The sequence below is a fragment of the Tasmannia lanceolata genome, unplaced genomic scaffold (genome assembly GCF_043159265.1).
Source record: "Tasmannia lanceolata isolate RefF3 unplaced genomic scaffold, GAP_Taslan_0.1 ptg000003l, whole genome shotgun sequence".
In the NCBI taxonomy this organism is placed as follows: Eukaryota; Viridiplantae; Streptophyta; class Magnoliopsida; order Canellales; family Winteraceae; genus Tasmannia; species Tasmannia lanceolata.
The window spans coordinates 28,079,162-28,103,811 of record NW_027518680.1 but is presented as its reverse complement, the minus strand read 5'-3'; positions in this window follow the sequence as shown (position 1 = coordinate 28,103,811).

Genomic DNA, 24,650 nt, shown 5'->3' with positions numbered 1-24,650 from the left:
GACGGTCAGTCCGGGCCTGCGGGGGACTTCGAACCTGCTCCGGCGCTTTTAATTCCCTTTGCCAGCCGCGCTCGTGGGTCGCGGCCTCGTGACGGGGCCCCGGTCCTGGTCGCGCGTTTTTCTTTTCTGGGGTCGGGCCCCTTCTGCTTGCCCTCCTGCCTCCGGGCCCCTCTCTCTCCTTTGGTGGGGAAGAGTCGAGGGTGCTTCGAGGTGGTGAGGTTTGGCTGCACGAGTGTACGGGTGACATGCGGCGGCAACTGAAAGCGGCGCCGTTTTTTATGTCTCGTCATAATGCTACCTTTGGTCCCTTGATAGGCCCGAGGGGGGGGGCAGGCTTGTTTACCTGGTTAAGGGATATTGTGACGAAAGCATTTATGGGAATCTTGGGGTGCGGGAAGGCGTGCCGTTTCATCCGGCGGCTCCTTCCCGAGGAATCGTGGTGTCATTATGTAGGCGAGTTGCTTCGAATTCCTGTCCATGGGTCTTTCACAGGATTTATAAGGAGCGAGTCCTTCTGCTTTGTATGCAGATTACCCTTTCATTTCGTTTCCCTTCTTTCGCTTTCTTTCGGTCTATTTTCGGGCTCGTCGTAGATGTCATCGTCTTTCCAGGGTCTCTCTATTAGTGGTGGGGGGAGAGTTGCTACTGAGGGGAGTCCTCCCAGTAGTCCCGAGACTAACCCCGACAGGTTGGGGCCCCGGCAAACGATTCCTGAGAGGAACCCGCCTTCAGGGTTTTCCCCGCGCTCTCCCCTTCCTCCCCTTTACGAGAGGGAGTCCCATGAAGCTTTTATTCATCACCACCGGTCGTTCTTCTCCCACGTCCATTGTAGGGAAATGGCGGTTTGCAGCCGGATGATTGACATGGATCGGGAGATTTGCTGAGGAATCGGGTGCGTTGGCTAAATGACCAGGCCTGGAGGATTTCTTCGGCGGGTCATTTTTGACAATGCGCTCGATTGTTCATGTCTCGCGGTACCTGGAGGATTTCTACCTCTCCCATTCTTTGCAGTTTTTCTTTTACCTTCTGGAGGTATCTCTTCATTCTAAAGCCTTTGGCTTCGTATGTTCCGTTCACCTGGTTGACGATTAGCTGGGAGTCACTGTGGACTTTTAGCTTTCTCGCACCGAGCTCTGCAGCTAGGCTTAGTCCTGCTAGCAAGGCTTCGTATTCGGCCTCATTGTTGGAGGCTTTGAAGTCTAGCCTGAGGGCGTATTCCAGTGTGAATCCTTCGGGGCCGCGGAGGACCACTCCCGCCCCGTGCCCTGTTTTGCCTGCTGAGCCGTCAACGTGCAGGGTCCAATGGGTCTCATCGCTCGGTTCTGCTAAGCTTGGCAAAACCTCTTTGCGAGCCGTCTGCTTGGTGGGGCCCTCGCCACTCTCCGGTGTTGCTGGATCCGCGGCCAGGGCCGTGGATTCCACTATGAAGTCGGCGAGGGCTTGGGATTTGATAGCTGGCCTCGGGCGGACTTGTATGTCGAATTCTCCCAGCTCGACGGCCCAACTTACCATCCTGCCTGAGGTCTCTGGCTTTTGGAGAATTTTCCTCAGGGGTTGGTCGGTTAGCAGTACAATGGAGTGGGCCTGGAAGTAGGGACGGAGCTTCCGAGCTACGTAGATGACTACGAGGGCGAACTTCTCTATGTTTAGGTACCGGACCTCTGCACCATGGAGAGTCTTGCTCACGTAGTACACCGGATGTTCCCTCTTGTCGCTTTGCTTGGCTAATACCGCACTCACCGCCGTGGGGCTGATGGCCAAGTACAGATATAGTTCCTCCCTCGGCTCAGGTTTGGCGAGTACGGGTGGTGTCTGGAGGTATTGCTTTAGGGCATCGAATGCTTCTTGGCAGGCCGGGGTCCATTCGAATTCTTGTATATTTTTCAGTTTTTTGAAGAAGAGTTGGCATTTCTCCGCTGACTTTGGCATGAATCGGCCGAGGGCCGTGATTCGACCCGCGAGCCTTTGTACTTCTACCGCTGTTGTCGGGGGCTCCATGTCTAGGATGGCCTGGATCTTTTCAGGGTTGGCCTCGATCCCTCTCTGGCTAACCATGAACCCTAAGAACTTTCCGGAAGTTACCCCGAAGGCGCATTTGGCGGGGTTCAGCTTCATCCGGGCTCGCCGCAGAGTGTCGAAAGTTTCCCGAAGGTTGGAGATGTGCTTGGAGGCTTCCAAGCTTTTAACCAGCATGTCGTCTACATATACTTCTACGTTCCTTCCGATTTGCGCCCGGAATAGTTTATTTACGAGCCGCTGGTAGGTGGCACCAGCGTTTTTGAGCCCGAATGGCATAACAGTGTAACAGTAGACCCCCTGATCGGTAATGAACGCTGTTTTTGGGATGTCTAGCTCGTGCATTTTCACCTGATTGTAGCCCGAGAACGCATCTAAGAAGGTGAGGAGTTCGTGTCCGGATGTGGCGTTGATGAGTTGGTCTATGTGCGGGAGGGGGTAGGGGTCCTTTGGGCAGGACCGGTTTAGGTCCCTGAAGTCTATGCAGGCCCGCCAGCCTCCTCTAGCTTTTTTGACCATGACGACGTTAGACAACCACTTAGGGTACCGGATTTCTTTGATGAACCCGGCTTGTAGCAGCTTCTCTACTTCGGCCTTTATATGGGTTTGACGTTCTATCGCGAAGTTCCTCTTTTTTTGCCGGACGGGTTTAAGGGCTAGGTTCACGTTTAACTTGTGAACGGCCAATTCCTTGAGGATTCCGGGCATGTCCTTTGCGGACCATGCGAACATGTCTTTGTTTGCTCTGAGGAAGGCAATCATCTGGTTTCGCAGGGGGCCTTTCAGTAGGTAACTTATCCGGACTTGTCTCTCCGGCTGGTCTTCGGCTATTGGGATGGAGTCTAGCTCCTCGGCGGGTTCTCCTCTAACTGTCTAGGCCCGCTGCTGGGGGTCTTCACTACCGATTGTGAAGTTTTCGGTCGGAGCATTGGTTCCTCTTAGGCTCGCTGCATAGCACTGGCGTGCTATCACCTGCTGTCCCCGGACCTCCCCCACTCCGGTTGGAGTGGGGAATTTCATCTTGAGGTTCGGGGTGGAGACCACTGCCCCCAAATCTCTTAGAGCGGGGCACCCAATGATGGCGCTGTAAGTGAATGGTATATCTACGACCATGAAGGTGGTCAGAATGGTTTTTTGGAGGGGGTACGTCCCAAAAGTTACGGGTAAATCGATCTTGCCGTCGACCCGTACGGACGCACCGGAGAACCCGTAGATGGAGTACTCTGCGGGTCCCAGCCTCTCTTTACCTAGTTTCATCTCTTCAAAAGTTCCGAGGTGCAATACGTTGACGAAGCTTCCTGTGTCGACCAGAATTTTTCCTATGTTGAAGTTGGCGACGACTAGTCTGACGACCAGTGCGCCGTCATGCGGGACCTGCAGCCCGTCGAGGTCTTCGTTGGAAAAAGTAATGATCTGGTCTTGTCGGGGCGGATCCGTTCGGGCCTTTTTGGAGGGCATATCAATGGAGAACACCCGCTCTGCATAGGCCCGTCGACCGGCCGTTGTCGGCCCTCCCGTTGCCGGTCCTCCCGTGATGATATTGATTTTTCCTATGATGCCGTTCGTGGGCCTGTGGTTGTTCGGGGGCTCGTCCTTCCGGGCTCGCTGATGGCGGTGTGCGCCGTGCCTGCTACGGGATCGACATCTGCTTCTAGAGCGATGCCTGCTCGGGGATCGGTGCCGGCTAGTGGATCGGCGGTGGCCGCTGGACCGGCGCCTATCGGGTGACCGACGCCTGTTTCCGGGCTCGTCGGGTGTATGCTGGACCTCGCGCGAACTTTCGCCAGGGCTCCTGAGATATTGGTTTAGGTGCCCTCCTCGGCCACTTTTTCCAGCTGGAGGCGGAGGTGGAAGTAATGGTCAGTTTCGTGGCCGTGATCCCCGTGGAATTCGCAGAATTTTTTGGCGGACCGCTTCTCTGGGTCTATGGCCATTCGCTTGGGGGGGTCAGGAGACCCTGTTCTCTGATGGCTAGCAGGAAATGGGAGAGGGGAACCTTTAGCGGGGCGCTTCCCAGTCTTTCGAAGACGGGGATGGGGTTCCGGCTCGCCTGTTTCTCCTCGGCCTCAGGATCCTTTGGCCGTCGTTGTTTTTTCTTTCATCGGGTCCAGGCTGGTTCCGCTCTCGGGCGCAGGCTTCCTCTGCCCGTACGAACTTGTCAGCCTTGGATTCAAGTTCCTATAGGTCTCGAGGCGGCTTGAGGGTGAGATGCAGCTTGAGATTTGGATCGGTGGTGGCATGTTTTAGTGTGGCGACCGCTATTTGGACGTCCATGTTAGAAAGTTGGGCCAATTCGGCGTTGAATTTTATCCATTTCACATGTTAGGCGTAGCTGGTGTATTCGGCGGCTCCCTATTCAGTGCTATGCATGGTTCCTTGGTGAAATGGAATCAAGAATTTATGTGAAATCCCCGGTATTTTCGACCGCGACAACATCAACAATGCCATGGGCTTGGGCTTCTGTTGCTGACATAAAAACATCCCTTTCCATGTCTTCGGATATAACCCATAAAGGCTTGCCGGGTCAGCAGTTGAACTCGTTGCCGAAGACCTTGAAGCTGCTCTTGCTGCCTTTTATTTTTTGTATTCGGATAGGATTTCTGTTGGCTTCGTCGGGAGGCTCGCGTAGTTTGTTACGTCAGCTCCAAAAGGAGAAGTTGCATTGGAATCGAGAAAGTTCCGTGGAGTTCATAATTGCATAAAAGGAAGGAGTCAAAGTAGTGGCTGCGGCGCGTCGAGGCACTTCTTCGACGGTTCCGGGCCAGAATAGGGAATGACTTCCTTCCCCTTCCCCGAGACACTGAAAATGAAAAAACTACTAAAATAAAAAAAAAAAGAAAGAAGAGAAATTTGGCTTTCTTGACTCCTTTACTGAGTCAGATGGTCAGATGCTGTCTCATTCGTATACTCATGAGCAGGTTCGCTCCTACTCATTGGATTGAGGATAAGATCAGAATTTGTTTTTCACTTTCTTTCTTTATAGTCTCGTATCCAAGTGAAGGGGCCCGCCTCACCTCTCCCCTTCACTTTTTGAGAGCTAGCTTTTTCCTAGCTTTGAACCATGGGCCGGTGGGAGGGGCAGGAAAGAGGAATACCAGAATAAGTAGCGGTAAAAGAAAAAGGGGCGGATGTTCAACAAGGCCGGATAATCCTTACTATTCTCATAGGATCTTCGAGCTGTCCATCCCTATTTGCCCCTGATCTCCCCGTGCCGTGGTCCCACTGCAGGTAGCCACCCGTCTTGTTGCAGCTTTTCGTCCGTCCATAATAGCAAACTCGCCCTGTTCTGCGCTACAATCCACACATACCATACACGGAAACCAGAGTCTCATTTCGCTGAAACCCCCGCCTCGGGGTGGGGCTCGGCCTCCGAACCGTACGTGGGACGAGTTTCTGCCTCATACAGCTCGGGCCGAAGACCGGGGGAAGTTTAGGAGAGATGGGGAGACCCAGCAACTGCCGGTCGGGACGGACAGGAAACGGGGCGGGGATAAGCTTGGTTTGCTACCAGAACCAACTTATACAAGGAGAACAGCGATAGATAGAACTTCACAGATCAGAGTAATCATTCCTCCTGTATATAGCTAATCTATTCAAAGAAGGAATGATGCGAGGCACCCCCGACCTCGTGAGGGAGACTGAGACTGGGAGCTTACAGTGCTTGTCAAACGCTTCAGCGTAATAGCACTGAAGCGCAAACGCGCACGCCTTCAGGTACATACCAAGATGTAACCATGCAGACCTCCGTATCAGGCGAACCACTTGTCTTGCAAACAGGTAGGTCCCAACACAGATTTCTTGAGTAAAACAACAATTCTTCATTGCCTTCGAAAGGGAACGAGACATCGACCGATCCACTTATCCGTTGCATGATCGTAAGCTAAGAGAAAGAGGGCAATGGAATGAAAGGAGCACCGCTTATTAGTATAGATTGTAAGGCGCCCTGAATGAATAAGAAATGGACAGCAGAGGGAATCAAAGAATCTTATTCGACCCTGGTCAACGGCGGGGTTTGACTCTGGTCACATTGACGATGATGACAGGCTGTCATTCATGCACGCAGCGGGCTATAATATAAGGAGTTGTTGAGAACCCGTAGTCAACATTGAATAGTCCAACTGCTAGCCACAGCCTTTTTCAAACTTGAGGCCTAGGAAAGAGAGGGATAAGTCTTCTCATCGAAGAAGGCGCTAGCACCTTCTTTTGAAGCTGGGTGTCGTCCCCGGAACGCGATCCCACGTTTCGGCTTGAAGAATTCCCAAGGGACCAGCATATTCAGGCCCAATACGTTGTTGTATCCCTGCGGATATTTCTCTTTCTAACCACACAATCACGAGTACCCCTATTGTGATCCCCGATACGGGAGTAAAAATAGGGACAAGCGTCCCTATAAGGCCATAGCCCTCTCCCCGTTCCACCGCCCAAAACAGGCCGGCCGTTCTAAGTTCCGGGGTTGGGTCGGAGAGGACCAGACCAAATCGGCTGGATCTGTGGATCTATGGGACATACACGAACACATACTTCACAAGCAATGCATTTATCAAATTCAAAGTGGATTCGACCACGGAAACGCTCTGATGTGATCTTCATTTCCATGTAAAGATCATTTCCTTCGCGAGTACGTTCGCCTACTCCGCCAAATACAGATACACCTCCATGAGCTTTGGTAGACGCAACGATCAGGAGTCGGGTGCCCGACCGCCAAGGGCCTCGTCTTTGTATCTGGTCAGTGAATCTATCTATTCGACATTCTTCCATAATATTAGCTTGAGAAGATGAGGCTGCTGCTTCAGGAGTAAATCGTCTGTGAAGAATAGATGGGAGATGGAAGGCCCACCTCTTGCCGGTTTCACTGGTTTCCATTGCTTACCCATGTATGAACAAGGATTGATTTTACTTCCCCATCTAGCTACTCTAGGTTGGGGGGTAGGTCCGGGTGGGGAAGTTATAGACACCTTTCCATACTTTGTATCTGGAGTACTTCACTTAATTTCCTTCGGTTTCGAGGTCATCGGTCAGTCTTCTTCCTGGATGCTAGTGACTCTAGGAGTGCCATCTCCGAATGAACCGGATAAGAGCGAGAGTGCTTGTGAGAGAGTCAGAATAAGTTAGTCTTTCTCTTGTTCCTGTTGTTTTCGTGATCGAATGATAGAGAGACGCACTTTTATTTCAAGAAAATGGTCTTAGTTAAAAGAGAAAGCCGAAGGAGAGAAAAGTGAATCGATCATTCCCCGGAGCCTGCGCATCTGTGAGGGCCCACAGCTACTGCCATGCCGGAAATCCCACCTCCGCCTCCCCTTACTAATAGGGCTAGAAGAAATGAAGTGACTGAGTCATATTCAAAACGGAAGCGCTAACGCGCGCCTTACTAATAGGGGGCTTTGATAATTGAAAAACGCGTAAAAAAGCAAAATGGAATCTTTCTTTTTTTTTCAAGATCAATATATATATAAATATCAAAAAAAAAATATATATATATATATATATATTGATGGATCCCGAACCACTACGTACCCTTAGTAATCACCTTCATTACATCCAGCCTTGGTCCGCTTTCATTGGTCTAGTTGCTACTCACCTGAACGATGTAAAGATCAGCCCAGCAGTCAAACTACTGTGTTTGTTCCTCAACCCCCTCTCCATGCAAGAAAAGACGACAGCACTTAGGGGATTTTCTATATTGGATAGGACAGGCACTTTTAAACCAAGGATGGCACGGGGACGTCAAACTGCAATTCCGGGGGCCGAACTCGAGCTTCTGTTTCAAGTACATGCCAGTTTCCAGTTCTAGTTTCGACCACCTGAGAGTTATCTCCAGTCACCAACATTGGCATAAAAAAGTAGGAATGGATAAATAACACATAAATCGAGGGCTATGCGGATCCTCGGACATATATGAAATGGAATAAAGATGGACCAAGCTACTTATGGATGTAACCACAATTAACATCACTACGGTCGGGCTATCGAACACGGGGTCAGAAGTGAATTACGAGTCGGACCAATCTGTGAATCGAGCGAGCTCCCCTTGCAATGATGTAAAAACGGAATAACGTTGCGCCCCTCTCACGTAAGTTGACTTTGGAAGCTGGTTGGAGCCTTGGAGCCATGGTCTACCCAGCAGTGCTTCATATCCTCCTTGCTCTTTGTCTAAGATTGGACTAAAGGTACCAAACCACTTCTTCATAATTATTTCGGGTATAGAGCTAGCTAGCAAGCTAGCTTAAAAAGCTAAGCAACGCAATTGTGCGAGGCAGAGTTTCGTTTCGCTGGCAAGCAAAGTAGAAAAAGTATGATTCTTGCTTTTCTCTAGCGGTATCGGCTTTCGGGTAGTGGTGGGTTCCATACCATCGAACTGATCCGCTCTAGTCTCAAGGTTCTCTAGGCGTTCTTTGTTAGTCCACCTGCTTCGGTCTACCGCGGCAGCCACGCCGCTACTCGACGTATTTCCAGCGTTTGCCATCTCGCGTCAAGGTTCCTACGGCTCGGAACCTGCTCTGAACACGCTCACTCATACTGACACGGAAGGCATTATTAAGGGTAGCGGACAAGCAGAGGAACAAATGCACTGGTAGCGCTAACGACCCCCATAGCATAAGGGGGAAGAAGTGGACGTTTCTCCTGATCAATCAAGTGCCCCTCCTTGGGATAGTGAGTCGTTTTTATAATAATAAGTAAAGTCAAGAATCAGAATCGAACTGGAGGAGCTTGCCAGGATGGCTTGGTAAGCAAGCAACCTGTTATGTAGGCGCCAGGCAAAGCGATACGACTAACCGCAAACGCCTGCCCTCGGACTCGATCATGCCAAGCTGCTAAACAAAGCAGGCGACTTCATCACGATCCCTTGTGGAAAAAAAATTATTTGCTGAGACGGGAATAAGGATATCAAATTCCTACCAAGATAACTGGAAGTTCCAACCAATAAGAATCCTAGCGAACTTATCCGAGTGTTCGCCCACTTCAGAGTCTTTGCCTTTAGATAACAAAAAGTGTCCGCCCTAGGTCGCCAAACTACGACGAGAGTTTCGCCTACAAGCAGCAAGCGAACTGACTAATGGGGGGGCAACGTCAAGTGACGCCGTTGCGCGCCCTATGAGTCAGGCGTGAGAGGGGCCCCTATTAGTAAGGGCCCTCTCACGTAAAGGTTTCCCTGTCAGAGGCTAAGAGGGCATCCGCTGGATCATGGCGGAGGCGGTTGTTGGCAAATCTTGCGCTGAACTTTCTCCCGAACTCATGGAAGGATGCGATGGAGTCGGGCTCCAATCTCATGTACCAGTCGTTAGTGGTCTTTCTTAACAGAGAGGCGAAGGCTCTACACATGAATCCGTCCGACGCGCCTCGGAGAGTCATTACCCTTTTGAAGAATTGAAGGAACTCGAGGGGGTCAGTGCTTCCGTCGTGCAGACCGAAACGGGAGAGATCTATGCCTGTTTCTGCAGGGGTCTTAAAGACTTCCGCGGTGAATGGGGATGCCGTTTCCCTTTCCCATTCGTCGAGGATGCCATGGGCGTAGGGTTTCTTCATTTCTAGTTTTACCTCTCGAATCTGCCTCTGTAGGTCGGCTATTGGATCCACGCTAGGCGGTTGCGCCGAGGTTGCCACTTATTCCGCCCGAGCCAGGGCCGTTCCTAGAGACGGGCAGCTTGGACAGGGGGAGCGCGGCTTAGCATAGCCTGCTTCTCGCTGTCTCGCTGGCGTCCCCTAGCTGCGGGGGGCAGAGGGCTATTTGCTGATGGGGATGGCGTTCGGCGAGTCGGTGCTCGCTTTCGCCGAGAATAACGCTCCCCTGGCTGTTCCTCGTTGCCTTCGTCGTAGGCTTCTGTCTGGTTCTGCGTTGTCGGGGGGGCCTCTCCGGGACCGGAGGAGGCAAGCGTTGGAGTAGTTCCCGGCGGAGTTCGTTGAACATTTCCATGGTGGGGACCATCTACGGTGCGCTAGAGAAGGGCTCGTGTCGGCCCGAGAGTGGTGAGTTGGGCTCTCGGGAGCTTGAGCTGTTGGTTTGCGCGCGCTGAGCCTGACTCCTGGTGATTACCCCTATTTCCTGCTGTTGGGTGTGGTTTCTCATCGCCATGCGGCGTTCAGTACTCGACGAGTCCCACGGATGGCGCCAATATGATGGCATCTGGATCCGGGTCTGCGATCGCGCGGTCGGTAGATGGCCTCCGCGGGGTCTGCAATCACAAACAAAGGGGGTGAGGGGGTCCAGGGTAGGTCCCGGATGACCACTTCGACACCCAAGTCAGATCCTTCGACCAATCAATATAAAGAACAGCGAGAGGGGGAAGGGGTTTTGATCAGGGTTACCAGGGCCAGCGCGCGAGCTCTTTTCTGGGTGTGTGAATGAGTGGGTCGGAGGGGACTAGCAGGGAGAATAGGATTGAGTTCCTAGCCTCCTCTGTTGTCGCCTCGCCTCTTTTTCTGGTTGTCCTGGCGGAGCTGAGAATGGGGGAAGTCCCTTTTTTAGAAAAAGTGGGATCCGTTCTTCTTCCTTCTCCTCCCTTTTAAAGGGAGGCGCGCGGCCCCTTTCATCATTATGGAGAGAAAGCCTTCCTTTGCAGGATTGGGCCGTCCCCTGCCTTGCCGGCGCGTGTGGCTTCGCCGGCCGTCTCCTTCCATAGTTTTTGATGATGAGGCCTGGGTGGCGATGCGTGTTATGTCTGCATGGTCTTTATCATTTTCCAGCGTCTTTCTTCATGATGGCTGGGTTCTCATCGTGCATGGGCGACACGGGGCGATTTCTGAGAACGACGCCGTATTTGTGTCCTATCACATTGTACACACCCCATTTTGACCTGACCCAAATTTCCCCAAAAATTGAATAAATCCCGAATTTCGAGTCCTGAAACCGAATTCAAGGTCCCCAGAATCAAGCTTCAAGTTCCCGAAACCAGTTCCAACATGTCCGGAATCAATTTTGAAATTCTCGAAACCTAGCATAGAGTGCGAAAGAACCTGAGAGACCCAAGAGTGCACATTTGCAATCCATTTCTGAAATACTCTGAAAGCCCCAATATCCATAAACCCCATTGATATCATCCATTCCATCGCCCCGACCTTCCCTTTTATTTTTTTTCGGAATTTACAAAAATTGTAAAATACCCTGAGTTCTGGTATTAGCACCCCTCTATAGAAACCTTGGTATTGGCACCCCTCTGCACGAACCTCCCAAGTGCAGATGATGCTGACACAATCTCGCTTTGATATTTTCACTAACTTACCTTGTCTTTTTGTGTTTAAATCACGATTAAATGATCATTACATTTTCATGAGTTTAAATAAGAAAAGACGGGCGAGTTGGTGTTGTTATCAAAATACGAGTGTGTCAATATCATTTCCCTACGAAAAGATACAAGAAAAAGAAGTAATTCACTCTTCCCCTTTTTTTGCTTAACCCCCCTATAGCTAGAAAATATGCTAAAGAGGGCTGTCCAAGGAAGAAAGGGGAGGCATATATATTTTTCCTTTTTAGAAGAGGAGAGTGAAACAATCAAGTGGGGTGCCCATTGATAGGAAGAAAAGGCAAGTAGAGGCTAATGGTAGGAGGTTGTAAAATCACCTTGTCCTAGGGGTATTTTGATAAAATGGGTCTTGCTTCCTTTGCAAGCAATAAACATGGGCTGTAGGATCTAAAAAGTGAAGTGTAGGGCTTGGATTAGATTAGAGCCTTCTAGATTTTGGGGTTCCTAAGATGGTGTTAGGGCAAAGATAAGGATCAAGGGCTAGGGAAAATCAAGAAGAATAAGATACCAAATGGAGGGTAGGGATTGGATTAAAAAATAAAAAAAGGGATATAAAACCAGGAGAGAGCTCGTGAGAAGAGGAGGATTTTCTTTTCTCATTTTTACAGAGAGTGAGAGAGAGAAAGAGTGAAAGAGAGAAAGAGAGGGAGAGAGGTGGACACCGAATCACCACCTCCGACCACCTTGCTGCCACCTTGTTGCCGCCGGCCGAACCACCACCTTCATTTTCCCCGACGATCCTCATAGGAATCCGGTAAGCCCCATCACTTCCGACCAACTCCTCTCCACCTTCTTCCACCGCAACCCTCACCTCTGCAACCTCAGCCCCCATTGATTCCGGCGAGAGCCTTGCCGGAATCTGACCACCCTCATCATCTTCTCCTTCATAAACCCGTAAAACCCATCTCGTTTCTACCAAATCTCAGATCAACACCAACCATTGGCCAAACCCACCTCGTTCCACCGACCATCTTCCCCACTTCACCACCATCGTTTTCTCTATTTTAGAACCCAAATCCAACTATTTCTTCACCCCATCTCCCTTCTTAAAACCCACCTCCATCTCCACCTTCATCTCTGCGAATCTGACCCTAACCCATTTCATTTCCACCCACTTTAAACCCCATTCCATCTCATCTCCTCCTTCAAAACCCTATCCATTAAACCTGCAAATCCGGCTGGCCATCTCCAACCTCCGTTTAATCCGGCGAGCCTCCTCCCTCCAGCATCATCCATCTTCACCTCCAACCCAAAACCCCTTTCGAGCACCTACCCAAAACCCAATTCCATTTTATACCCAAACCCATTTCATTTTAACCTCTCCCATTTCTGATTTTTTTTACAAACCCATATCCACTATCAGCTCCTCCATCCTCAGCCTCCATAAACACCTCCAGCATCATCATCTTCCTCATCCCCTTGTCAGATCTGACATTTCCGGCAACCCCCAATTCCGGCTGAAATCCGAACCACGATCTCGCATTCCAACCCTCTTCCAAGTTGCAGCCAACACCTTGATCTCCATTTCTCCGGAGGATTCTCAGATTCCGACCATCATCGGCCATTGATTACCCGCTGCCCAAATTTTTTGAAAAGGAGGAGTCGCCAATTCCATGATTCATAGGCGTAACTTCGCTGAACATCTCCGCCAAGGAAGTATTCGCTCGTCTCAGGTAATTTTCCCCTTTCCTAATGTGCGATTTGAATGAGATCATGTAAATCATGGTAATTTGGTGTTTGAAAACTGTTTGGAATCTGTTTGCATTCTTCCATGTCCTTGAGTAGCAGGCAATTCCATGGTAATCTAGGAATTTAGTTCGTGCCTTTGAATCAATTTTTTTGGATTTTATCAACAAGTAAATGTTTTACATCCCTGAATTTAGCACTACCATGTCTTGATGGTTGTATGCCATTTCATAGTATCAACTATTTCTTTAAGCAGTTGATGGATTCTAAATAGCTTTGCCTATTCACATACTTTGGTCTTCTCTGCTTTCTCGCAATCGCTATGAGTTTCGATTTCTAATTCTTTATCCTTGATTAATCTCATCTTCAAACTGTTTGTGGTGAGTTCCTGTCTTTTGTCATGTGATGTGAATATCTCCAAGGTTAAGGTGTAGCTTTAGGCAAAAATTCACTTCATGCCTACAAGGACATGCTTGGTTTGATCCATCTTGGTCCTCTTCCGGAGTAACCCATCTGTAGTTTCCTTATCCAAGGTGTATCTCTTGGTTGATTAATTGTTCCCCTGTGACTTAACCTTTGAGTTTGAGAATTGGTAGATTCATTCTCATCGTTTGGAGTTTGGGTCACTTCTCCTGATACCGCTATTTCTTATTACTTGTCCTTGTTTTGGAATCTGGACCGGGATATAGTTAAATCATTTGGTGTCATAATTTCTAGTCCAACCAAAGAGATTTATCAGTGGTGATGGTGGGTGTCGGTGGTTCTACTTCATACCTTGTCCTTGATGACATTGGCTTCGATTACTCCATGATAACCGGGTATAATTCCTCTCGGATCATTCGTGTTTCAGTAGTTGCACGAACCTGAATGGCCTATACTAGTTTTTCGTGTCCCCTTGTGTAAGAAGATAAGGATGGTTAGTGCAATTATTCGTGCAGGATGCGGCCTCTATTGGTGTTACCAAACATCAATGTAGTATTATCTTATCTTGATTATCGTATTAAGCTGACTACGTTTCTCTGTGAGTGGATATCAACCCAATCATCTTTTGGTGGTAGAGCGGCCCTAAGGTCTTGCTTCCTTCTTTGGATTCATTTTAATTTTGGTCTTGGACGGTATATTCATGGCGATGATGGAATGATTCTTGAGCCATCCCTTTACCCTTCTTGTCCTCATACTGGGATTTCTCATGGGGTTTAGGGATTCTCCCTGTGTGGAGCCTTTGCTTCTTATACGGTTCAAGGGTTCAACCTTGTCTTCTTCTTCGGGTTTACTTGCACGTTCCTCGGGATCCTTTTCGAGTTTCGGGATTCCATCGATTTTGGGAACGCATCGTCGGGTTTAGGCTATGACGGACGGCAACCTCTCGAGCCAAACCCCCTTTTTTTCAATCAAAAGGGATAAAAATAAATAAATAAAAATTGAATAGTAAAAATCCAAAAACAACAAAAATCGTCAAAAGCATCAAAAGCATTTTTTGAAAAAGCTGTTTCGAACTACGTTAGCTTGATCCCTTTCCATAGGGTACGTAGGTAGCTTGGGTCCACCCAAGTCCAGTCAAACCTTTTTAATAAATATTTTCAAACCTTTCAAAACAAAAATGGGCAAGGATGATGATCGCCAGGTCACTCGGAGTCCCCTTTTTCATTCCATTTCTGATTTCGATCGTGGTTTTCCGGTTTTCATCGATTTTCCGACGTTTTATCGAGTTTTGGGACGGGCGATGACGTAGCGTGGTCCCTTCACAGGGATTGTCCTCGCTGAGCCCAACGATAGGTCATGACGATCGCGAGACTTGTTCGATCTTCAGCAGATTAGGATCACTGGGCTTGATTCCATTTGAATCGCCCTCTCAGCTTATCGTGTGTTCCGTTCTCTTTCCCCTGTCATTTTTGGTCATCGTACACCTTTGATTTCCTGATTCCTTTACTTTTTTTACATCTTGATAGCTCACTGAGGGTTTGTCTTTGGTTTATTATGAATTATTTTTTTTGGGTTTGTTTACTGTTCTAGCATGTGATTGATTGCCATTTTCTCAGCCTTATCTCTTGCATAGGCTCGCATGCTAGTGTGTTTACCTTACTGCTTTGGTTGCTTAGCTATAGCGTTTATTCATTTGTCTTATCTTGATTATCTGTCTAGATATAGATCTTTACTCCTTTCCTTATCTCTTTATATCTATCATTGTCTGTTTAGTTATAGCTCTGCATGTGGTTGTTTATTGCTTTATTAGATGCGATGAGTTAGGATTTGGATGTTCATTTTCTTTGCCCATCCCCGGGTCATGCATGCTTAGATAGACAAATTCTCGGGGATGATTATTCCCATTTCACATGATTTTTGCCCAAGAGTCTTCAAAGTTAATTAGAAAATGGCATAAGAGACCAAGTGCTTGTACTTGGGCAAATTGAGGGTGCTCTTCAGATCTTCCTCATTCGTCACCAGGCACGGACCTTTGCATCTCTGGTTATCCGTCGCAACAGAGTATTTCATGGGATCTAGGGCCCATTTCCTTGGATGGCGACTCTGAGTTATTTTAGGTGCGTCTTGGTTTCGAGGCTTTTGTCTCCGAATCAAGATGTATCTCATACTTATGCATTCGCCACCCATGCTGTGAGTGGCATCATTTCGAGAGTTCCTTGGTAGAGCTCTCCTTCACATTGTGGAGGTCCCAGAGGATTGACGGGGGATCTCGCGTCCCTCGCTCACCGTCCTCTCGGGATCGGGGTCCACACACATCCTTTATCATCTAAATCTAAAATTCAATAACATCTCATCCTCATCTCAAAACTTGGCTAAAAGCTCAATGACACCATTTCTAGGATTTCCTATGTTTAAAAGATGGATAGTTTATAAAGTTTCTAAAATAAGAAACTTTCTAGTTTTTCAATCTCCATCCTTTATAACCTAAATCTAAGATTTAATACCATCTCACCCTAATCTCAAAACTTGCATAACGGCTCCTTGGTACCATCTCTAGGGTTTACTCAGTCTAACAAATTAATCTTTTATAAAGTTTTTAAAATAAGAAAGTTTTTAGTTTTTCAATCTTCGTCCTGTATAACCTAAATCTAAGACTTAATACCATCTCACCCTAATATCAAAAGTTGGCTAAAAGCTCCTTGACACCATCTCTAGGGTTTACTAAGTCTAAAAAATTAATATTTTATAAAGTTTCTAAAATAAGAAACTTTCTATTTTTACAATCTCCATCCCTCATCAACTAAATCAAAGATTCAATATCATCTCATCTTCATCTCAAAACTTAGCTAAAAGCTCCTTTACACTATCTCTAGGGTTTCCTACGTCTAAAAGATGGATGTTTTATAAAGTTTCTAAAATAAGAGACTTTATATTTTTGAATCTCCATCCTTCACCAACTAAATATACGATTCAATACCATCTCATCCCCATCCCAACACTTGGTTAAAAGCACCTTGACTCCATCTCTAGGGTTTCTTATGTCTAAAAGATGGATGTCTTATAAAGTTCCTAAAATAAGAAGGATTATAATTTTTCAATCTCCATCCTTTATCAACTAAATCTAAGATTCAATACCCTCTTGTGCTCATCCCAAAATATGGCTTAAAGCTCGTTGACATCATCACTAGGGTTTCTTATTTCTAAATGATGGATGTTTTACAAAGTTTTTAAAATAAAAAACTTTCTATTTTTTCAATCTCCATCCTTTATCAACTAAATCTAAGATTCAATACCATCTCATCATTATCCCAAAACTTGGCTAAAAGCACCTTCACTCCATCTATAGGGTTTCCTATAGATAAAAGATTGATGTTTTATAAAGTTCCTTATATAAGAAGCTTTCTAATTTTTCAATCTTCATCCTTCATCAAGTAAATCTAAGATTCAATACGCTCATATGCTCATCCCAAAACATGTCTTAAAGCTCGTTGACATCATCACTAAGGTTTCTTATTTCTAAATGATGGATGTTTTAGAAAGTTTCTAAAATAAGAAACATTCTATTTTTTCAATCTCCATCCTTTACCAACTAAATCTAAGATTCAATATCATCTCATCCTCATCCCAAAACTTGGCTTAAAGCACCTTGACTCTATCTCTAGGGTTTCCTATGTCTAAAAGATTGATGTTTTATAAAGTTCCTAAAATAAGAACCTTTCTAATTTTTCAATTCCATCCTTCATCAACTAAATCTAAGATTCAATACCCTCATATGCTCATCCCAAAACATGGCTTAAAGCTCGTTGACATATCACTAGGGTTTCTTATTTCTGAATGATAGATGTTTAACAATGTTTCTAAAATAAGAAACTTTCTATTTTTTCAATCTCCCTCCATTATCAACTAAGTCTAAGATTTAATAACATCTCAGCCTAATCTCAAAACTTGGCTAAAAGCTCCTTGACACCATCTCTAGGGTTTCTTATGTCTAAAATATGGTTGTTTTATATAGTTTCTAAAGTATGAAACTTTTTTTTTTTCAATCTCCAGCCTTGTTCAATTAAATCAAAGATTCAATACCATCTAATCCTCATCTCAAGACTCAGCTAAAAGCTCCTTCACCCCATTTATCAGGTTACCGATGTCTAAAAGATTGATGTTTTATAAAGTTACTAAAATAAGAAACTTTCCATTTTACAATCTCTAGCCTTGATCAACTAAATCTAAAATTCAATACCATCTAATCCTCATCACAAAACTTGGCTAAAAGCTCGTTGATACCATCTATTGGGTTTCCTATGTCTAAAAGGTGGATGTTTTATAAAGTTTATAAAATAAGAAGCTTTCTATTTTTCAATCTCCATCCTTCACCAACAAAATCTATGAGTCAATACCATCTCATCCTCATCCCAAAACTTGGCAAAAAGAACCTTGACACCTCTCTAGGGTTTACAAAGTTTTAAAGAATGTCGTTTTATAAAGTTTCTGGAATAAGAAGCTTTCTATTTTTTCAATCTCCATCCTTCATCAACTAAATCTAAGATTCAATACTCTCTCCTTCTCATCCTAAAACTTAGTTAAAATCTGGTTGACATCATCTCTAAGATTTCCTATGTCTAAAAGATAGATGTTTTATAAAGTTTATAAATTAAGAAACTTTCTTTATTTTCAATCTTCATTATTTATCAATTAAATCTACGATTCAATAGCATCTCATCCTCATCTCAAAACTGAGCTAAAAGCTCCTTGACCCCCCATCTCTAGAGTTTCCTACGTCTAAAAGATGGATGTCTTATAAAGTTTCTAAAATAATAAACTTTCTATTTTTTCAACCTCCATCCTTCATCCACTAAATCAAAGATTCAATATCATCTCATCCTAATCTCAAAACTTAGCTAAAAGCTCCTAGACACCAGATCTAGGGTTTCCTATGTCTAAAAGACGGATGTTTAATAATGTTTCTAAAATAAGAAACTTTCTATTTTTCAATCTCCATCTTTCACCAACCAAATCTACAATTCAATACCATCTCATCCTCATCCTAAACTTGGCTAAAAGCACCTTGACAACATCTATAGGGTTTCCTGTCTAAAAGATTGATGTTTTAGAAAGTTTCTAAAATAAGAAACTTTCTAATTTTTCAATCTCCATCCTTCATAAACTAAATCTAAGATTTAGTACCCTCTACTTTTCATCCAAAATCTTGGCTTAAAGCTCGTTGACATATTCGTTGACATATTCTCTAGGGTTTCCAATGTCCAAATGATGGATATTTTACGAAGTTTCTAAACTAAGAAACTTTCTATTCTTTCAATCTCCATTCTTAATCAACTAAATCTAAGATTCAATACCTTCTCATCCTCATCCAAAAACACGGGTAATGGCTCATTGCCACCGTCTCTAGGTTCTCCTATGTCTAAAAGAGTGATGTTTTATAAAGTTTCTAAAATAAGAAACTTTCTATTTTTTTCAATATCCATCCTTTATCAACTAAATCTAAGATTTAATACCCTCTCATTCTCATCCCATAACTCGGCTAAAAGCTCGTTGACAACATCTCTAGCGTTTCCTATGTTTAAAATTTGGATGATTTCTAAAGTTTCTTTAATAAGAAACTTTCTATTTTTTTCATCTCCATCCTTTATCAACTAAATCTAAGATTAAATACCATCTCATCATCGTCTCAAAACTGGGCTAAAAGCTCCTTAACATCATCTGTAGGGTTTCCTATGTCAAAAACATGGATTTTTACAAAGTTTCTAAAATAAGAAACTTTTTATTTTTTCAATTCTTATCCTTCATTAACTAAATCTAAGATTCAGTATCATCTCATCGTTATCCCAAAACATGGTTAAAAGCTCAATGACACCGTGTCTAGGGTCTCTTATCTCTAAAAGATGGATGTTTTTTAAAGTTTCTAAAATGAGAAACTTTCTATTTTTTCAATCTTCATCCTGTATAAACTAAATATAAGATTTAATACAATCTCATCATTATCTCAAAACTTGGCTAAAAGCTCATTCACTCCATCTGTAGGGTTTCCTTTGTTTAAAAGATTGAGGTCTTATTCAGTTTCTAAAATAAGAAAAAAAAAATTTCAATCTCCACCATTCATCAACTAAATCTAAGATTCAATATCATCTCATCCGCATCTCAAAACATAGTTAAAAGCTTCTTTACACCATCTCTAGGGTTTATATGTTTAAAAGATGGATGTTTTCTAAAGTTTCCAAAATTAGAAACTTTTTATTTTTTCAATCTCCATCCATGTTCAAATAAATCAAAAATTCAATACCATATAATCCTCATTTCAAAACACCATTTATGGGGTTTCCTATGTCTTAAAGATTGATGTTTCATAATGTTTCTAAAATAAGAAACTTTTAATTTTACAATCTCTGTCCTCAATCAACTAAATCTAAAATTCAATAACATCTAATCTTCTTCTCAAAATTTGGCTAAAACATCGTTAACACCATCTATAAAGTTTCCTATGTCTAAAAGGTGGATGCTTTATAAAGTTTCAAAATAAGAATCCTTTTATTTTTCAATATATATCCTCCACCATCTAAATCTACGATTCAATATCATCTCATCCGCATCCCAAAACTTGGATAAAAGCACCTTGACACTATCTCTAGGGTTTCATATGTCTAAATGACGTCTGTTTTTAAAGTTTCTAAAATAAGTAACTTTCTATTTTTTTAATGTCCATCCTTCGTCAACTAAATCTAAGTTTCAATACCCTCTCATTCTCATCCTAAAACTTCGCTAAAAGCTCGTTGTCATCATCTCTAGGATTTCCAATAACTAAAAGATAGATGTTTTATAAAGTCACTAAAATTGTAAACTTTCTATTTTTTCAATCTCCATCCTTCATCAACTAAATCTAAGATTTAATATGATTTCATCATCACCCAAAGACATAGTTAAAAGCTCCTTAACACCGTCTCTAGGGTCTCTTATGTGTAAAGGATGGATGTTTTACAAAGTATCTAAAATAAGAAATTTTCAATTTTTTCAATCTCCATCCTCTATCAACTAAATCTAAGATTCAATATCATCTCATCCTCATCTCAAAACTTTGCTAAAAGCTCCTTCACACCATCTCTAGAATTTCCTATGTCTAAAAGACGGATATTTTATAAAGTTTCTAAAATAAGAAACTTTCAATTTTTTCAATCTCTATCTTTAATCAACAAAATCTAAGATTCAAGACCATCACATCCTCATCTCAAAACTTGGCTTTAAGCTCCTCGACACCATCTCTAGGGTTTACTAACTTTAGAAGACTGATGTTTTATAAAGTTTCTAGAATAAGAAACTTTCTATTTTTTCAATCTCCATCCTTCATCAACTAAATCTAAAATTCAATATCCTCTCATTCTCATCCCAAAACTTCGTTAAAACCTCGTCGACATCATCTTTAGGGTTTCCTATATCTAAAAGATAGAAGTTTTATAAAATTTTTAAAATAAGAAACTTTCTAATTTTTCAATGTCCATCCATGATCAACTAAATCTAAGATTCAAAACCATCTGATCATCATCCCAAAACTAGGCTAAAAGCGCCTTCACACCTTCTCTAGGGTCTCTTATGTCTAAAAGATGGTTGTTTTATGAAGTTTATAAAATAAGAAACTTTCTATTTTTTTAATCTCCATCCTTTATCTACAAAATCTAAGATTTAATACCATCTCATCCTAATCTCAAAACTTGGCTAAAACCTCATTGACACAATTTCTAGGATTTTCTATGTTTAAAAGATGGATATTTTATAAAGTTTCTAGTATAAGAGACTTTCTATTTTTTCAATCTCCATCCTTTATAACATAAATCTAAGATTTAATATCATCTCATCATAATCACAAAACTTGGCTAAAAGCTTCTTTACACCATCTCTAGAGTTTACTAAGTCTAAAAAATGAAGGTTTTATAAAGTCTATAAAATAAGAAACTTTCTATTTTTTCAATCTCCATCATTTATCAACTAAATCTAAGATTTAACACCATCTCATCTTCATCCCAAAACATTGCTAAAAGCTCCTTAACACCGTCTCTAGGGTCTCCTATGTCTAAAGGATAGATGCTTTATAAAGTTTTTTAAATAAGAAACTTTCTATTTTTCAATCTTCATCATTTATCAACTAAATCTAAGATTCAATAACATCTCATCCTTATCTCAAAACTTAGCTAAAAGCTCCATGACCCCATCTCTAGGGATGGATGTCTATGGTTTCCAATGTCTAAGAGATGGATGTCTTATAAAGTTTCTAAAAAAAGAAACTTTCTATTTTTTCAATCTCCATCCTTCATCAACTTAATCAAAGATTCAATATCATCTCATCTTCATGTCAAAACTTAGCTATAAGAACCTTCACACCTTCTCTAGGGTTTCCTATGTCTAAAAGTTGGATATTTTATAAAGTTTCTAAAATAAGAAACTTTATATTTTTCAATCTCCATCCTTCACCAACTAAATCTACGATTCAATACCATCTGATCCTCATGCCAATACTTGGCTAAAAGCACCTTGACACCATCTCTAGGGTTTCCTATGTCTAAAAGATGGATGTTTTATAAAGTTCCTAAAATAAGAAAGTTTCTAATTTTTCAATCTCCATCCTTCATAAACTAAATCTAAGACTCAATACCCTCTTATTCTCATCCCAAAATATGGCTTAAGGCTCGTTTACATCATCACTAGGGTTTCTAATTTCTAAAAGATAAATATTTTACCAAGTTTCTAAAATAAGAAACGTTCTATTTTTTCAATCTCCATCCTTTATCAACAAAATCTAAGATTCAGTACCACCTCAGCCTCATCTCAAAACATGGTTAAAAGCTCCTTGATCATCTCTAGGGTTTTCTATGTCTAAAAGATTGGTGTCTTATAAAGTTTCTAAAATAAGAAACTTTCCTTTTTTTCAATCTCCATCCTTGTTCAAAAAAATCAAAGATTCAATACCATCTAATCCTCATAACAAAACTTAGCTAGAAGCTCGTTCACACCATTTATGAGGATCCCTATATCTAAAAGATTGATGTTTTATAAAGTTTCTAACAGAGTAAACTTTCCATTTTATAATCTCCATCCTTGATCAACTACATCTAAAATTTGTTACCATCTAATCCTCATCTCAAAACATGGCTAAAAGCTCGTTGCCACCATTTATTTGGTTTCCTATGTCTAAAAGGTGGATGTTTTATAAAGTTTATAAAATAAGAAACTTTATATTTTTCAATCTCAATCTTTCACCGACAAAATCTACGATTCAATACCATCTCACCCTCATCCCAAAACTTGGCTAAAAGCACCTTGGCACCATCTTTAGGGTTTCTTATGTCTAAAAAATTCTTGCTTTATAAAGTTTCTAAAATAAGAAACTTTCTATTTTTCAATCTCCATCCGCCATCAACTAAATCTGAAATTCAATACTCTCTCATTCAAATCCCAAAATTTAGCTAAAAGATCCTTCACACCGTCTCTAGGGTCTCATATGTCTAAAAGATGGTTGTTTTATAAGTTTCTAAAATAAGAAACTTTATATTTTTTCAATCTCCATCCTTCATCAACTAAATCAAAGATTCAATATCATCTCATCCTCATCTCAAAATTTTGCTAAAAGCTCATTAACAACCATCTCTAGGGTTTCCTATGTCAAAAAGATGGATGTTTTATAAAGTATATAAAATAAGAAACATTCTATTTTTCAATCTCCATCCTTCACCAACTAAATCTACGATTCAACACCATCTCAACCTCATCCCAAAACTTGGCTAAAAGCACCTTGACACCATCTCTAGGGTTTCTTACGTCTAAAAGATTGATGTTTTATAAGTTTCTAAAATAAGAAACTTTCTATGTTTTCAATCTCCATCCTTCATCAACAAAATCAAAGATTCAATATCATCTCCTCTTCATCTCAAAACTTAGCTAAAAGCACCTTGACATCATCTGTATGGTTTCTTATGTCTAAAAGATGAATTTTTATAAAGTTTCTAAAATAAGAAACTTTCTATTTTTTCAATCTTCATCATTTAGCAACTAAATCTAAGATTAAATACCATCTCATCCTCATCTCAAAACAGGGCTAAAAGCTTTTTGACGCCATCTCTAGGGTTTCCTATGTCTAGAAATGGATGTCTTATAAAGTTTCGAAAATAAGAAACTTTCTATTTTTTCAATCTCCATCCTTCATCAACTAAATCAAAGATTCAATATCTTCTCCTCCTCTTCTCAAAACTTAGCTAAAAGCTCATTGACACCATCTCTAGGGTTTCCTATGTCTAAAAGATAGATGTTTTATAAAGTTTCTAAAATAAGAAACTTTCTATTTTTCAATCTCCGCCCTTAACCAACGAAATCGACAATTCAACACCATCTCATCCTCGTCCCAAAACTTGGCTAAAAGCACCTTGACACCTTCTCTAAGATTTCTTATGTCTAAAAGTTTGATGTTTTAGAAAGTTTCCAAAATAAGAAACTTTTTAATTTTTCAATCTCCATCCTTCATCAACTAAATCTAAGATTCAGTACTCTTTAGTTTTCATCCAAAAACATGGCTTAAAGCTCATTGACATCATCTCTAGGGTTTCCTATGTCTAAAAGATTGATATTTTACAAAGTTTCTAAAATAAGAAACTTTCTATTCTTTCAATATACATCATTAATCAACTAAATCTAAGATTCAATATCATCTCATCCTTATCCCAAAACACGGCTTAATGCTCCTTCACACCGTCTGTAAGTTCTCCAATGTTTAAAAGAACGATATTTTATAAAGTTTCTAAAATAAGAAACTTTCTATTTTTTCAATCTCCATCCTTTATCAATCTAATATTTAAATACTCTCTCATTCTCATCCCAAAACTTTGCTAAAAGCTCGTTGGCAACATCTCTAGGCTTTCCTATGTCTAAAAGATGGATGTTTTATAAAGTAAAATTTATATTTTTTCCATCTCCATCTTTTATCCACTAAATCTAAGTTTCAATACAATATCATTCTCATCTCAAAACTTGGCTAAAAGCTCTTTGACACCATCTCTAGGATTTCCAATGTCAAAAAGATAGATTTTTATAAAGTTTCTAAAAGAAGAAACTTTCTATTTATTCAATCTCCATGCTTAATAAACTAAATCTATGATTCAGTACCCCTCATTCTTATCCCAAATCTTAGCCAAAAGTTCGTTGACATCATCTCTTGGGTTTCCTATGTCTAAAAGATGAATGTTTTATAAAGTTTATAAAATAAGACTCTTTCTATTTTTCAATCTCCATCCGTCA